This window comes from Miniopterus schreibersii (genome assembly GCF_964146895.1).
Source record: "Miniopterus schreibersii genome assembly, chromosome: 1".
Lineage (NCBI taxonomy): Eukaryota > Metazoa > Chordata > Mammalia > Chiroptera > Miniopteridae > Miniopterus > Miniopterus schreibersii.
This window is the reverse complement of record NC_138101.1, coordinates 146251921-146265274: the sequence shown is the minus strand read 5'-3', so window position 1 is coordinate 146265274 and position 13354 is coordinate 146251921.

The window sequence follows — 13354 nt, the reverse complement described above, 5'->3', positions numbered from 1 at the left end:
TGGAGTATGTGGGCCTTGATGTTAAGTGACTTGTTCCTAGTCCAGCCCTGCCCTCTGCTGATCACAACACTCTCCCCTTCTCACTTCCCGAGAAGAAGGAAAGGAGACCTGCCCTCCCCTCTAGTCTAGGGAAACACCAAGCCCCCAGACACCTGGAAGTCACTCCATCTTGGCCTTGCCTGGATTGGACTCTGACAGGCAAGCCATAAGTTCCCCACCCAGATTCCAGGAAGCTGTAAAAGGCCAGAGAATCTCTCCAGCTGACTTCACAGGAATCCTTAACTTCTCTGGAGAACAATCTCAGATGAACTCTAACACTAAGCCCTCCCTTTCCTGAGAGTGACAGGTTGGCAGAAAGGTTCTAGGAGCAGCTGTTCAACATGCATGCTAGAATGGGAAACTGGGTTCTGTTCCCAGCCCTACTACTAAAATCACTGTGTGACCTGTATACCTAGCAAGAAAATTAATTAATAAATTAAGAAAAAAGAAGAGAAAAGAGAAAAATGACAATACCAAATACTAATGAGAATGTGGAGCAGTTGGTGCTTTCTTCCATTGCTGATGGCAATGCAGGTGGTATATGCATTTGGCAGTTCTTTATAAGGGCAAACAAGCATGAACTTACCAGACAACCCAGCATTCTTATTCCTAGGTATTTACCAGGTGAAACGAGAATTTGTGTTACTTTCTTTTTTAAAATAGCTATATTGAGATGTAACTCACATACTATAAAATTGACCTTTTATTTTTTTAATTAATTTTTTTTGTTCAAAATATTACAGATATCCATTTTTCTCCCCAATGACCCATTCCACTCTGTCCCATCCCCCCTCCCCAGTCCCTCTTCACACCATTGTCCTTGACAAAATCGACCTTTTAAAGTGTACAATTCAATGTCTTTTATTTATTGTATTAATTTTTTTCTTTTGTTAATCCTCACCTGAGGATATTTTTTCCATTGATTTTTAGAGTGGAAGGGAGGTAGGGGAGGGGGGAGAGAGAAACATCGATGTGAGAAAGACACATCTGTTGGTTGCCTCCCACACGCTCCCCCACTGGGGCCGGGGATCTAACCTGCAACCCAGGCATGTGCCCTTAACCAGGAATCAAACCCAAGACCCTTTGGTGACCAGGGTCGATTCTCTAACCACTGACTATACTGGCCGGGGCTTCAATAGCTTTTAATATATGCACAGAGTTGTGTAACCTTCACAACAATCAATTTTAGAACATTTTTATCACTCCAAAAAGAAAATCCAGATTCATTAGCAATCACTCCTGTCCCCTTCCCCTAGGCAGCCACTAATCTACTTTTTATCTCTGTAGATTTTTTTCACTAAGCATAATGTTTTTCAAGTTCGTGTTGTAGCATGTATCAATACTTCATTTCTTTTTACCACTGAATAATATTCCCTTGTATGGATGTACTATATTTTGTTTACCCTTTCATCAATTGTTGGAAATTTGGGTTGTTTCCACCTTTTGGGCTATTATGAACAATACTGCTATGGACATTCATGTACAAATATTTCTATGGACATGAGTTTTCATTTCTTTTGGGTATAGATCTAGGAATGGAATTGTTGGGTCATATGGTAACTTTATGTTTAACTTTTTTGAGGAACTGAAAAAATTTTCCAAGGTCATTATACTAGTTTGTATTCCTACCAACAATGTACGAGTGTTCCAGTTTCTCCACATCCTTGTCAACAGTTTTTTTTTCACTATAGCTGTCCCAGGCACTGTGAAGTGATATCTCATTGTGCTACTGATTTGCATTTCCATAAAATAATGTTGAGTGTTCTTTTATGTATTTATTGGCCATTTGTATATCTTGGCCAATATATACAAATTGGCCTTTTCAAGTATTTTTCCTATTTAAGCCCTGGCCAGGTAGCTGAGTTGGTTAGAGCATTGTCCTGATACACCAAGGTTGCATTTCGATCCCATTAGAGCACATACAAGAGTCAATCAATGAATGTATAAATAAGTGGAACAACAAATCGATGTTTCTCTCTCTCTAAAACAATATTAATAAATCAAAAATTTCTTTAAAATCCTTTCCCCCTATCCCATGTAGTGGAATGTTCACTGATACATCTCCTAGGGCAAGAGAAACAAAAGAAAAGATAAACATATGGGACTACATCGAACTAAAAAGCTTCTGCACAGCAAAAGAAAACAGCCTGAAAATACAAAGGAACACCACGGTCTGGGAAAACATATTTGCCAAGGATGTATCTGATAAGGGGCTAATTTCCAAAGTGTACAAAGAACTCATAGTACTCAGCAAGAGGAAGACAAACAACCCAATTAAAAAATGGGCAAAGGACCTGAATAGACACTTCTCCAAAGAGGACACACAGATGGCCAAGAGACACATGAGAAAATGCTCAACATCGTTAATCATCAGAGAGATGCAAATTAAAACCACAGTGAGGTCTCACTTCACGCCTGTGAGAATGGCTGCCATCAACAAATCAACAAATGACTTGTGCTGGTGAAGATGTGGAGAAAGGGGAACCCTAGTACACTGCTGGTGGGAACGCAGACTGGTGCAGCCACTGTGGAAAACATTATGGAGGTTCCTTAAAAAATTAAAAATGGAGCTGCATTTTGATCCAGTGATCCCACTCCTAGGAATGTATCCTAAGAATCCTGAAACACTAATCAGAAAGAATATATGCACCCCCATATTCATAGCAGCACAGTTTACAATAGCTAAGGTCTGGAAACAGCCCAAGTGCCCAGCAGTAGATGAGTGGATAAAAAGCTGTGGGACATTCACACCATGGAATACTACGCAGCTATAAAGAAGAAGAATCTCGTACCCTTGGGACAGTATGGATGGACCTGGAGAAAATTATGCTAAGTGAAAAAAGCCAGGCAGAGAAAGACAAACATCACATGATCTTGCTTATATGTGGAATCTAAAGAACTTAATAACCTGAACAGAATAGATTCAATGACATGGAAGCATAGATCAGACTGACGAATGTCAGAGGGATGGAGGAGGGCAGGTGGGTGGAGGGGGAGAGAGTAACCAAAGAACTTATATGCATATATGCACAACCCAAGGACACGGACAATGGTGGGGAGAGGGACTGGGGAGGGGGAAGGGACCAGGTGGAATGGGCCATTGGGGAGAAAAAGGGACATCTGTAATATTTTAAACAAAAATAAACAAAACGAAACAAAAATCCTTTTCCCAATTTAAAACATTATTTTTATTATTTTAATTGTCTAGTTGTAAGAGAAAAATATAAATAAATAAATAAACAAACAAACAAACAAATAAATAAATAAATAAATAAGCAAAATCACTGTGTGACCTTAGGTAAGTTACCTGAGTTCTCTGGGCCTCAATCTTTTCATCAAAAAAAATAAAGGGATAAATAAGACTCCTTCCAGACCTAAAATTTCACTGTGTTCTTCTGCACTCATTGTCCCAAATGAATGAAAGGCCTATATTAAGGAAACAGCTTTCTCTATCTCTCATCTGAAGTTCAATTAGCTAGGGGAAGGGAACTAACATGTCAGGGTTTATATGTGTTAGATCTTATACCACATTTATGCAAATTGCCTCATTTAATCATCACGATAACTCTTTGGAGCGGGTATATTTGCTTGCCCCCATTTTACAAAGGAGGCACCTGAGGATCAGAGAGAAAATTTCCCACAAGCATCCAGCTAGTAACAGGCAAAATCAGGATCTGAACCCAAGTCCCATGAAATCTCAGAATCTCTGCTCCCTCTTTCCATCCTGATGCCTCTAAATGTATAGAAAGAGGAGATAATCAAGAAGCAGACAAATGTTTTCATTGTTTCCCATTGTTAATTGTTCAAATGATATCTATTGAGCAACTACAGTGAACACGGATCATAGACCCACGGAACCCAAAAGGAATGCAAGGCCCACTCCCAGCCCTCCGGGAGGACTCAGCCCATCTCTGGGAAGAAAGCTCAGCCCTTCATCACACTTGCAAGCACAGTGCTGGTTCAGGGTCCCTCTTTTCTGCTACGCTGTGAGCTCCTAGAGGGTAGGACTTATGCTTTTGCTGATTACTGTCGTTAACCAGCTGCCTAGCACAGTGCTGGGCACAGAGGAGATTCTCATGGGGTATTTGATGAATGAACTACATTACACAATAAGTGATTGATTAAGTACCAAGATGAATCAGAGAGCTGTGAGGACCCAAGGAATTCAGAAAGGTCTCTGGAGAAGGGAGATTGCGAACTAAACCTGAGGGATTAAGGTCAACTGTACAAACTCATTCTGGGTTGGAGCCCACATTCTACCTGTTCAGACCTTAGCTGTGTTCTTCTTCCACAACCTGAAGACAGCATTCCTGCCCCCCAGAAAACTCAGCCCTAAAGTGCCTTGGAAGGAAAAAACATCTCAGAATTCCTACTACCTTTGGATCTCCCGACACCCAGTGTGATTGTTGGTGACTTCGACGGAGGGTTGTCACCTTAGCACGTCACGTTAGGGAAAACAAGAGGCTTGCCCAGTCCAGGTGCAGGAGAGGTTGGCACCTTTGAAAGGTACAGTCCTTAGGGAATGAACTGGAGTGACCCTAAAATGGGAGGGGAGGCAGTTTAGGGCTGAGTTTTAGGGGACAAGAATGCCATCACCTGAAGTGTTTGAAGGGGAAACTAGGCATACCAAGTAATGGAGTTCCCTCTGAGTCAGGCCCAGGGCTGGGTTCCCTAACATGCTCTGCCATTTAATTCTCTCGGCAGCACTATGAGGCAGCCAGAATCACCAGGATGCCCAACAGTAAGAGAACAGTTAAGCAAACTACACAGCCACATAGAATGTTATGAACCATTTTCTGTGAAAGTTATTAGATGGGCAATCTCAGAATGAGGAAATTTGGCAAAATAGCTCAAGAATTTTAAAATATTTAAGCCCCCTTTTTCATTAATTTCTCTTATACGAACCTATCCCAGGAAAATAATTAGAAATATGGACAAAGATTTACATTTTGTAGAGGAAAATGCACCAAAACATTAACAGTGGTTATTTCTAGGTGAGGACATTATGATTGATCTTATTTTCTTCCTTATAATTGTGTGCATTGTTCAAAAATGCAAAATATTTGTAATAAGAGGGGAAGAAACTTTAAAAATTAACCATTAAGAAAATTTAAGAAAACCAATCCAGACAAAAGTATTTTTGGAAAAACTACAATTATAAAGATTTGCTAAACATATAAAGTGGTTAAGATTTATTAAGTGAAAGTAAATTGTAGCTGCTCTTTTATGGTGACTATGAAAATATTTATTTATAAATTGTTGACAGCGATTATTCTTGGGGATGGAATTGAACTAAGAGTGATTTTCATTTCCTATCTTCACATTTCTGTGATTTTTTATAACAAGTGTATATTACTTTCATAATCATAAAAATAGAAATATTTTAACATCATACTTACTTACAGGAGTGGTCAAAAGTAGGTTTACAGTTGTATGTGAAACAGCATTTATTCTTGTACTATTATTTACTAATTATTGTATTATTTATTTGTATTACAACTGTAAACCTACTTTTGACCACCCCTTATATGCAAGGACTGGCAGCCAGCACAGAAACATTCAAAGCTGATGTGTTACAGTGATTGTTGTCAAATCAAAATTATTATTATAGCTGATGGTGTCAAAAGAAAATTTTAAAAATTTCGATGTTTCTGTTTTAACTCACTAATTGTGGGTTGGTTTTTTTGTGCAGCAACAGAAAACTGGAACACCCTCTAACACATTATCCTGTTTATTTTATTATTTTATTTTATTTTACTTTTATTGATTTTAGAGAAAGGAAGGGGGGGAGAGAGAGAGAGAGAAATATCAATGTGAGAAACATTGACCAGTTGCCTCCTGTACGTGCTATTTAATTTACTTTATGTAACATCTCAATCTGCAAGGGCCAAGTTTATCATCTCTTTCCTCCCAGTCAGCACCCTCAACTAAATGTGACCCCTATGTTTATCTTATCTATTTCTATGAATGATTACTGGAATAGAAGAATGCTTAGTTAAAAAAAAAAAAAAAAAGTGAATGCTTCACCACCAAAAGGGAAAAGGTGATTAATAGGAACCCGAAGAAGAAAGAAATAATGGGAGAAATGCTGAAGAGTTACAAATATCCAATTGATTAGACAGTATTTATTCTGAAAGAAAGAAAAGAGGAAAATATGTCTGCCTCCCTGAGGGTGATGCCTTAAAAAGGTGTTAATGTGCTTCTGCCTGGAAACTCTAATTCTGAGAATCCTACAGAAATATTTTATGTATTTATGTGGAAAGATATGTGTACAGGAAATTAGTTGTGTTTAGAATAGCAACATGTTAGAAGAAACCTAAACGCCCACTAACAGGAGAATGATAAGGATATATGCTGATACATCATACGTCCATGTGTGGAATAATCTTGGCATTAAAAAGATTGAACATGATCCACATGTACCGACATGACAATGTCTATAAACAGGATGTGATCCCACTTTTGTGAAATTAAATCTACGTGTGTATAATATCTATAGTGGATATGTATCTGCAAGGATTACTCCAAATCATTAACCACGGAGGCTTCTAGGAAAATGGGGGCTGGGGTAAGGAAGGGACATTTGTTTATCAGCTGAGTTAAATCTCCATTACACGGGAGAGCAAATCATCAGCAATGCCAAGAACACTAGCATGGAAAGCCTAAATACAGCCAAATTAAACAACCAGTTGATCAGCTTAGGGACTAAACAAAGAAAATAACAAAGTACAAGGGCCACACTGTTACCATGAGTACCATGAAGAAAATGCAGCATCACTGTGGTTAGGGAATAATTGTCTTTGGACCTCAAACCCCCATGTGTCAGTTACGTGCATTGAGGTTCCAGTCACTGCCCTGAGTTTCAATTTTCTGCCAAATGTGAAAGTGAAATGAGATAACGTGGTAAAGCTCAGAGCAATATGACCCTTCATGACATTTCCCTAAGTTGTCAACTTGCCAAATCTGTAAATTCAGAGATGAGAACAAATAAGACTATATAAATGTGGATGCAGTACTTGGTGAGTAGTGAGCGGACTCTGGGAAAAGATTTTTGAAAAAAGTTAGAATGAAATATTTGTGAACCTCATTTTTCAACCTGGGGAAAGAAAAGGGCCTGAAGGAAAGGACTCGCAACCTGAAGGAAAAGGAATGAGCAATTTCAGGTGAGGATCTCAATCAACTTTCCCCCTTTGATAGAAGATTTTAAGAAAAGGAAGCCTCGAGAGAATTCATCAAGAGAGATGGCCAGCCTGGCCAGCGTGGCTCAGCGGGCTCGATCCCTGGTGGGGGAGTGCAGGAGGCAGCCCATCCATGTTTCTCTGTCATCGATGTTTCCCTCGTTCTTCCTCTCTCTCTAAAAAACACATTAAAAACATTTTAAAGAGAGGTGGCCAGCTGTAGAAGCAATCATTAGAAACAGTGGAGACATGGACAAAGAGAAGTCTGAAAGAAGTCACATCTAATGGCATGAGGTCTAAGTAAACCGTGTATTGGGTACAATAGTGGGAGAACTACTGGGTAATAAATATTTGACAGGGCTTTTTAGATAGTAATATACTACCAAAGGCTGAGTAAGGCCAGAGGAAACACTTAAATTCACATTTTTTAATAGCAAGACTAAAATATGACTTAATTGTTCATAGAACAATAAAAATATTGTTGGAGCTTCTTAGGGTAAAAATAAATTAAAAAAACTAGAAAGGTGAAGTAATGTTCTCTTTAATTTAAAAAGACCCAGGAAACCCAAAGTCCACAGAAACCACAAGGTTGTGGAACAAAAGAAGGAAGCAACCAAGGCAAGCCTGAGGCATGAGAGAAACACAGAACCATAATTGCAGCCATAAAGGAGCACTAACTCAATTCCTCTGAAAATGGGAGGGTCATTAACTCATTCAAAACTAAAGCCCAGTGCCGTGGAGTTGACAAACATGGCTAAGACCAAAGATGCTAGCGTGCAAGAACTAAAGGGAGGTACCAAGGACTGGCCCCCGCTCTGGGCAGTTACTCAGCTTGTCATCAGATAAAGGAGATGATTCATTTAAAAGACCAAAAAACAGCCTAAGAATGCAGTTTCTGGGTTGAAGCATGAAAACAGCTGACATCTCAGAACCAGCGGTTTCACACCACAGTCCTTCAGGCCTCACAGTGACCCTTGGGCCCATGATGTAACAGACCACCCTGCCCAGGCTGCCCAGGGGTCTGCTAGGGGTCAGGGGGTGAGGCTGTGATTGCTTGAAAGTGGCTGGCCCCTCTGTCTCCTTGCTCCTGGAATGGGCTGCAGCCGGTCTTTCTGGTGATGGAGAGTGTGCTCTGCCCTGGGCGCCCGGCCACCACTTATGCTCTTCGGTGTTTGGGTCTAAATGAAAGTCACAGTGAGTTGTGACATCTTTAGTCATTTTCTTAAATTCCAAAAGTGATATAGGATCATGGTAAAAAAAATAAAATAAAATAGTAATAATCAATAGAGGAATTTATACAGTAAAAAAAAAAAGTCCCACAGACAACAGTATGATAATTATCAGAAGAAAAGGGGGGTGGGGAGGAAGAAGAGGGGGGTAAATGGTGATGGAAAGAGACTTGACTTGGGGTGGTGAACACACAATACAGTATACAGATGATGCATTACAGAATTGTGTACCTGAAACCTATATAATTTTATTAACCAATGTCCCCCCAATAAATTCAATAAAAAAGAAAAAATAATTTTAAAAAATGAAAGGCCTCCTCTTACCTTCTCCTCAGACAACACAAAATCCCCAAATCTCCAGAGTTAACTACTAGTAACAGCTTGGTGTCTATCCTTCTAGGCATTTCCCCACACATATGTATGTATGTATGTATGGGTAGGAATCTTGGCAAATTCTTTAATCTCTGTACCTCAGCTTCCTCAGCTTTAAAATGGGGGAATATTAACCCCATAAGGTTATTGTGAGGGTAAAATGAGTCAAGATGTCTGACATTCTTAGAAAAGCGCCTGGCCCATAGTGAGCACCTGGGGTTAGCTGTTATTATTTCCTCAGTTTTTCACAGCAGCTTAGTATTCTATTGCATAGGTGACGATACCCAGAGAGGTTTTACTGACCGCATCACAGATGCCCCAGAACACATACGAAAATTAAATGGCTCTCCTAAAACTAGTGGGGGACTGAGTCCAGAACCCCGGACTCTGCTTACGATTGTTCTTATGACACCACAGGGTCCCCCACAGCCTCCTTTAAAGCCAAAGAGGTCTGGAGGGGGCAGCTGGTCCCACTCCTTGTCCCTCAGTAGATCTAGCTCACTTGCACCTCTTATTTAGACCCCCGACCGTCTTTGATAGGTCTCTGGGGCAAGGGGGGCTTTAGGCCTAGGTGAGCTCTCCCCTTGCTGTGGTCTCTGGACATGTCCCTCCTGGTCCATGGGGCTTGGTTTTCCCTTCTACTCAATAAGTCACCCTGAGGACGCTCATCACCCTGGGGTGAGCTCAGGCTAATTATCAGGATGGCAATGGCTCAGAGTTAAGAGTGAGGTCTGGCTGCTTATCAGGCTACAGACATTTCCAGAGCTCCTCTGTGTATGCTAAGTGCTGGAGCAGCCAGTGAGAGATGCCGCCATAATGTGGGTGTGAGGCACGGCCATGGCTTCTGGGAGTCCCTGTCCTCTGCGCTCCTAGGCACAGGGGCTCCTCCGGGTGGTCACAGAGGCAGAACAGGGCAGGCAGGAAGAGGCAGCTCCTGAATGCAGTTACCTGGTTCTCACTCTTCCTGCCTGCCTGGCCTCCAGATCTACTTCTAGTGCCCTTCCTTGCCTGGCAGGTTTACGGGAGAGTAGGGGATGCTGGGTCATGGCCAGGCTGAGGCCTTTTCTGCCACCCTGGGAACTTCTCACATACTTCCAAGCACCTCTGCAGACTCCAGGCTCAGAGCTGGAAAAGTCTTGGGGATCACCCACCCTGCTCATTTACCAGATGAAGAGATAAGGTTTGGGGGGGGGAGGCAGAGACACATGCACTCATTAAGCACAATCATGGTGCCATTCACTAAGCTAAGGACTTCAAAACTGCTTCGTTCTGTGCCTATGACAACCCTGAGGTAGGTATTATTTTTCCCACTTAAAGGCTGAGGAACCTGAGGTTTGAAGAACTTGAGTTGCTCAAGGCCATAAGGAAATAGAGTAGCCTCATGTGTACCTACTGCTTTCCTACTAGAGACTGCCCAAGACATCCAAACACCCCATTGGCCTCTTCACCACCTCTTCCAAATGCAGGAAAGCTTTTCCTCTAGTCTGGCGCATGACAAGACGTGTATGGGATGGCACAAACTCTTCTGCAGCCAACCACCCCAGCAACGTCTGACTTCCCCTTGGAAGCTTACCTCCCCCTGGAGCCCTGTTCTGGGAGGAAGCAGCATGGTTCTAAGGGACCACTGAACAGGGCAATAGGTGTTCCCCAGGCTCTAGTTTCAGGTGGGACTTCTTAAAAATATATGTTTTTATTGATTTGAAACAGAGAGGGAGAGAGAAACATCAATCAGTTGTCTCCCGTATGCTCTCCGACTGGGGATTGAAAACGCAACCTAGGTATGTGCCTTGACCAGGAATCGAACCAGCGACTTTCTGGTGCATGAAATGATGCTCAATCAACTGAGCCACAGCAGTCAGGGCAAGATGTGGGACTTTTGTATGTAGTACCAGGAGAAGCCACGCCTGGGGTAAGCCAAGAAGAGCTCTGGTAAAGCCTCTCTGTTCCTGTGCTGAAACCCCAGCTGCTTCCCAGAACCAGTCTCCAGTCTCCAAAGGCCCTAGCTGAGTCGCTTTCTTCACCTTGCCCTGAATACGCTGCTAGTTCCTTTTCTTCTTAGCTTTTCCGTATTCCTCTCTCTCAGGTAATGTGTTGTCCTTCATTCTGATTACTGATAACAGTTTTTTCCAAAAGTTCTTTAGAATCACCGTTGATGCTGTTGATGCTGGCAGTCTCATTCCATCCCACATAATAAATAGGTGACAAAGGAGATAATTTACTTTAGGGTTCCTGAAAGCACACAGCACAGATATGCAAACACTCTCGAAAGCTATATTGTCAGGCTACATAAGCACAGCATTAATATATATGTGACAAGAGATTTAAAAAGAACCTAACCAGCCCAGCCGGGCGTGGCTCAGCGGTTGAGCGTCGACCTAGGATCCAGGAGATCGGGGTTCGATTCCCAGTTAGGGCACATGCCCGGGGTGCGGGCTGCAGCTGATCAATGACTCTCTCATCATTGATGTTTCTCTCTCTCTCCCTCTCCTTTCCTCTCTTTGAAATCAATAAATATATATTAAATAAATAAATAAATAAATAAATAAATAAATAAAAAGAACCTAACCATTGTAGTTGAATCACTCACTCAGAAGACAAAATTCCTCAACAGTCCTACAAGTTGCCAATCTCTTGAGGTCCGGGAGAATCCAAAATTTGCATCTTAATAACTACTCCAATTTATTCTATGCCACATGGATTTGCATCTACTTGAGAGGGCAGAGCCAAAAAGGAACATTCTACACGCGCCACCTTCACTTCCTTAGTGACTTATTAAAGTTTGGTGAATGGTACCCAGAGTCCCCTGGCATTGAGGTTTGGCACAGTGGGGAGAGTCTTCTAGTACAAGTTCATTTCTTCCAATACAAAAGTTCATTTCTTTCAGTACAAGTTCATTAATGGGGTTCACTGCTCCACAGTACCCCAGCCACAGTTCCCTATGAATCCTATGCCACCCTTAACAGGGGATGTTTGTTGTCATGTCCTCGTAGTAGTCCAAGAGCTGGAAGGAACTACTGAGTTTACTGATAGGGAAACTGAGGCCTGAAGAAGTGGTGACCTGCCCAAGTTTATAGGTGGTGAGGCCCAAGACTCCAGCCCTCCCAAGGTTGGCCCAAAGCCAGAGAGTCAGTGGCTTCATGGCACCCCTGAAAGGTGGCCTGGACTCCAGAGTCCTCCCATATTGTACATGTCATGGGGCACCCACAATCTCAGATTTTCTTACATAGTCTCAATATCAATATTTTGTTTTCTTGTCTAACTAGGTCACTTAAAAAAATATGTATATCCTTCAATCCAACTATTTTCATTCTAAAACAAAGCTTGAGGAAATAGGAAGTCAGGAATACAAAGATGTATGCACAAGGACAGTCATCACAACTTTATCGTTAAGACCAAGGCCTGTACACTATCCAAATAACCAAATATTTTAATTTGCTTTATAAATGATAGTACATAGCCCAGCCAGGCGTGGCTCAGCGGTTGAGCATCAACCTAGGATCCAGATGATCGGGGTTCAATTCCAGGTCAGGGCACATCCTGGGGTTGCGGGCTCAATCCCCAGTCCAGGGCGTGCAAGAGGCAGCCGACCAATGACTCTCTCATCATTGATGTTTCTCTCTCTCTCCCCCTCTCCCTTCCTCTCTCTGAAATTAATAAAGACATATATATATTTTAAAATGATAGTACATAGGATGTAGTAGTTAAAAGTGATAGTGTATATACAGGGGGCAAAAGTAGACTTACAGTTGTGAGTACACAAAATACAGAATTAATTCTTGTATTATTATTTATTATTGTATTATTTCCTATAGGAACAACTGTAAACCTACATTTTCCCCATCCTGTAACTATTGGCATCCAAACTTAAGACTTTATTAAATGAAAGCAAATGCAAAACCGTATGTGGAGGACAGATGACCCAGTTTCTTCAACATAGTAATGGTATTTTAACTAAAATGGAGGGAGAACTGTAACAGATTAAAAACAGCTTAAGAGCCCTGGCCGGGTAGCTCAGTTGGTTAGAGTGTTGTCCTGATATGCCAAGGTTTCGGGTTTGATCGCCGACCAGGGCACATACAAGAATCAACCAATGAATGTTTAAGTAAGTGGAACAACAAATCAACATTTCTCTCTCTCTCAAAATCAATAATTAAAAAACAAAAACAAAACACAGCTTAAGAGACATAACCACGTGCAATGTGTTTAGATTCTGATTCAAGCAAACCAAGTGTAAAAAAAATCACTTTTTTTTAGATAATTAGGGAAAATTGGACTTAGATTGATGTGGTGTGAGATGATATGAAGGAATTATTAATTTTGTTAATGGGAAGTATGATTGTTTAAATAAAAGTCCTCTCTTATGAGTGAAAATGGAAAGTGAGTAAAGTAATTCTTGTTTCTGATCATAATTTTACATTTTATACTTGTAGAAATGAGTGGGGGAAGCTAGAAGGAAGTACTCCTACTTATTAGCATCCTTGGAGAATAGGTTATAGCTGATTTTAATCTTCTTTTTACTTATCTGCCTGTATTTTC